This window comes from Coenobita brevimanus, chromosome 101 (genome assembly GCF_032717465.1).
Source record: "Coenobita brevimanus isolate Jiangsu-jjx chromosome 101, ASM3271746v2, whole genome shotgun sequence".
NCBI classification, from domain to species: domain Eukaryota; kingdom Metazoa; phylum Arthropoda; class Malacostraca; order Decapoda; family Coenobitidae; genus Coenobita; species Coenobita brevimanus.
The window spans coordinates 21148399-21152896 of record NC_137054.1 but is presented as its reverse complement, the minus strand read 5'-3'; the positions used below and the strand labels follow the sequence as shown (position 1 = coordinate 21152896).

The 4498-nt window shown below is 42.8% G+C and overlaps 1 pseudogene; it reads left to right on the top strand.

The window, feature by feature from the left end:
* Positions 1-2250: 2250 nt before the first annotated feature.
* LOC145415193 (5S ribosomal RNA) lies at positions 2251-2368 on the top strand (annotated as a pseudogene).
* The last annotated feature ends 2130 nt before the right edge of the window (positions 2369-4498 follow it).

The following is a 4498-nucleotide window of genomic DNA, read 5'->3' as shown; positions in this document are numbered from 1 at the left end:
TTATCGATAAGTTGTCATCCAAGGTTCAAGCTTTAAATGAGATTAGGTTAAGCCAGGGTACGTCTTATGAGGGGTTAGAACAGGTGGCTCATTTCTCACCATCCAACGTACCATCCATCATCACAACCACCTCATTAAGGAGTTAAAACCACACCCCCTGTGGTATGGCCAACTTTCGGCATTGTGTTTCAAGATACGTTATGCTTCTCTTGAACTGGAATATCAACACTTGCTAATGTTTTTTCAAGGATGTATGGTAACGCTCTGTTGCATTAGTAAAAAATTTAAGGTTTAGGACTTATATAATGCCAGTTGGGAGAAGGAAAAGGGGGGGGGGTTCAAGAATACTCCGCCAGTATCCCTGCTTGTCATATGAGGCGACTAAAAGGGTTGGCGGAGGGTTAGTGCCCCTCCCCGGAAAACAGCTAACTAAAAAGACGAACAAGAAGCCTCGGACAAGGACTGACCAAAAGATGACGACCAAGGACCAGACAAAGGACATGGTACGGTTCACGACGTGGAATGTAAGGGGTGCGAATGATGAGATGAAAGAGAGATTGTCCAGGTGCTTGAGAGTGCGAAAGTGGATGCATGTGGAGTAACTGAAACTAAATGGAGAGGAGAGAGTGTAAGAGAATGGGAGTATGCATGGAGTATATGTGCAGGAGCAGGTGAGAATGAGAGGACAAAAGAAGGAGTGTATATTGTTGTGAGTAAAAGATGGAAGAAGAACATAAGAGAGTATGGATCAGTTGGATCAAGGATTGTGTGGGTAAGATTGAAAGTTGAAATACAAATGTGGGCGATTGTGTGAGTGTATGCGCCAATGCAAGATCGTGCAAACAGAGTGAGAGAAGAGTTCTGGACAAATGTGGAAGTGTACATGGAAAAGTTTGGAAGGAATGAGAGAGTGTTTTTGACTGGTGATATGAATGGTAAAGTAGGGAATGTGGAGGTGGATGGAATAGTTGATGAGTGGGGTGTGCCTGCTGAGATAGATGAGAATGGCAGTGCGTTAGTGGACATTTGTGCTGGGAGGGTCGGTGATAGCCAATAACCTCTTCAGACACAAAATGATCCATAGGTATACATGGTGAATGATGAGAAGGGTGGGTGGTGAACTGAATGAAAGGAAGGCAATGATTCATTATGTGATTATGTGTGTGTGGATAAAAGGATGTGAAGATGTGTAATGGATGCAAGAGCTTTTTAGAGGTTGGTGGAGTGGACTTTCTGACCACTACTTGGTGGTGGCCAGAATCAAGATCCAAGTAAAATGGAGAAATAGAAGAAGGGAGGAACGGGAGGAAGGAGTAGTTGCAAGGAGAGTGGAAAGGTTACAAGAGGATGAGAAAAGGCAGAATATAAGAGAGAAGTGGAGGAACGATTGGATAAATATGAATTGGAGCAGATGAGGGATGTGGAAGGTGTGTGCAAGATATTCACAGAAGACATATGTGCAGCATGTGATGTGGTGTGTGGGGTGAAGAGAAGACAGAAGGGGGTGCAAGGAACAGCATGGTGGAATGAAGAGGTGAGACAGGCTGTGGCACAACAGAAGAAAGCATTCAGTGAATGGATGAAAAATAGGGGCGTGGAAGAAGTTGAGAGGCGGAAGAGAGAGTTATATGTAGAAAGGATGAGAGAGGTAATAAGATTAGTAAGAGAGAGTAAGAAGAGAGTGGATGAGGAATTTGGAAGGAATTTGAGTGTAAAGTGGAGGGAATGTAAGAAAATGTTCTGGAAAGAGGTGAAGAGAGTAAGACAGGGTGGCAGTGAAGTTAGTAGGAGAGTGAAAGATAAAAATGGTAGATTACTACAGCAGAAGGGAGAAAAAGTGAGCAGATGGAGAGAACACTTTAACCCCTCTGAGGCTGAAGGCCTGGAATTTTCCGTGCATGCCAGGCCGACGCCGAATCCATTTTTTGAAGCTTCGAAAATTGATTTTTTTTTCTTTCCATATTGAAGAGAAAGTTCAGATGCACCTAACAGTGAAAATCCCAGCTTCCTAGATGCATTCTGTGGCTTGCAGTGGAGCACAGAAGTTGCAGAAATATCGGCAACTGATATCCACTGCCCAGGGGCGCTGCCGCGACGCAACTAGGCAGGTGATTTTTTTTTTTTTACCTCCCCAAACAATGCAAATGGTGCTGAAATGTTGTGCATATAATAGATATGATGATATCGAATGATTTCAGTACATATAATATGTTAGGAATGGCTGGAAAACACTTTTTTTTTTTACCTTCTTGATATGGCATACCACGTTGAGTACACCGCTTCCCGTCCGATCAGCGAAGTTAAGCAACGTTGGGTCTGGTTAGTACTTGGATGGGTGACCGCCTGGGAACACCAGATGCTGTTGGCATAACGTTCTCCCTACGTGTCAAGTGGGGTTGGTGGAGGATTAGTGCCCCTCCCTGTAAAACAATTAACTCTAAGCCCTTGGCCACCCCGTTTGGGATACATGGCGTCTGGCAATTTGTTGTTGATATAAAAATGTTTATGGTAGTTTTGAGTTATTTTTTACGTTATTGTTGTGCCCATGCATAGAAAAGGGAGCGAAAGGGTTGAATTTTCAGTCCTAAATAAGAAAATTGCACTTCCTTCGAGGATAGACTCTGCCACAGGAGAACAAAGTGGAGGGTCAGATCAGATTAGCAATACGGAAGTTGAGTTGCCCTTCGAGCTCCCACACCACGAGCATGGCTAAAAATAGAATCGTAATGCAGTTTCAGAACTAGGAATAAGTCTAATTATTATGAATACAGAGACAAAGCAGAAATAAATAGATTTACAGATGGGGGGAAACGTATTTTTTTCCGTTATAACATGTTCATCTTTATCATTTTACGTTCATCTTTATCATTTTATCTTGTTATTTTCACATTATATATTGCTGTCTCGTTAACAGGGTGGTTGTGTGTGTTTTGCAAGGGAGGAAAAAGATTATATTTTCTGTCTGGGCCGAGATAATGGGTGTAACTACTGTATGTGTTTTTGGGTATGGTCACGAGCGAAAAAATCGTACATCCACTTGTCACGGCAGCAAGTGGTGAACTGACAGATGATATGTGTGAAGGTGAAGTCAAGGTCAGTCTCATGTCCAAGATTTTCGTTCACTTCCCGAAAGTTTTCACAGTTTTCTACAAACTGCACTGCATCTAATGATCCAAACCATTACAGCAAACCTGAGCAAATAGGAAGATACCAAGACAAAATGTATTTTTTACTTATCATGTTTCTTTTGTTTGTGCCTGTATTACTTCATAATCGTAAACAGGTGGTTGTGTGTGTTTTGCAAGAGAGGACAAAGATGATATCTTCTCCCTGGGTCGAGATAATGGGTGTAGTTGTGCTTGTTTAGGCATGGCCAGGAGCGAAAAAATCGAAAATCCACTCACCACAGCAGCAGGCTCTGAACTGGAGTGTATGGGAGTGTAGTGTAGGTCAGTCTGAAAACGTTCAGAACGTTCGTTCACTTCCCACAAATTTTTGCCTGTGGCCATTTATCGGCTAAACGTCATTCGACGTCACCGGCCATGGAGGAGTTAAGGAATTGTTGACCATAGAGAATGGAAGTAATGCGAGTATAAGTGGCTGGGGAATTGCTGGGAGAGGGAGGGAGGTGAGAAGACAGGAAGAAATCAGTAGTATAGAAGTTGTGGAAGCAATGAAGAAAGTCAAATTGGAGAAAGCCCCAGAAACTGATGAAGTGTGCGGTGAAATGCTGAAGCATGTGGGAGAGATAGCAGTAGAATGGATGTGGAAGATGTGCAGATTGGCCTGGGAGGACGGTAGAGTCCCGGAGGATTGGAAGTCAGGTATAATTATTTCCTTGTACAAAGGAAAAGGGGAAAAAGAAGTGTGTGGTAATCATAGGGACATTTGTCTTCTTAGTGTAGTAGGAAAAGTGTATAGTAGGGTACTTATTGACAGAGTTAGGGAAATTTGGAGAAAGCATATGACAGCGTGGATAGGTAAGGATTGTGGATAATATTAGGAACATATGGAGTAGATGGGAAGTTGTTGAATGCTGTGAAGAGTATGTATGACGGTGCTAAGGCTGCAGTGTGTGTTTATGGTGAACTGAGTGAATTTTTCTCTTTGAAGGTTGGGTTGAAACAGGGATGTGTCATGTCTCCATGGTTACTCAATCTGTACATGGATGGGGTAATAAAAGAGATACAAGGTAGGGCAGTGGATGTTGGAGTGGTGCTAGTGAGAGAGGGTGGTGTTTGGAAACTCCCTGTACTGTTGTTTGCAGATGATACTGTGTTGTTAAGTGAAGATGAAGGGGAGCTGCAAGGCTTGGTGGATGAGTTTGGGAGAGTTTGTAAGAAACGGAATCTGAAGGTGAATGTAGGGAAGAGTAAAATGATGGTCTTTGAGAGAGGTGAAGTCAGTGAATTTACAGTAGGTTGGTTGGTGAGGAAATGGAAAATATGAGTACGTTTAAGTACTTGGGAGTGTGATGAATAAGGATGGAAGTTTGGAG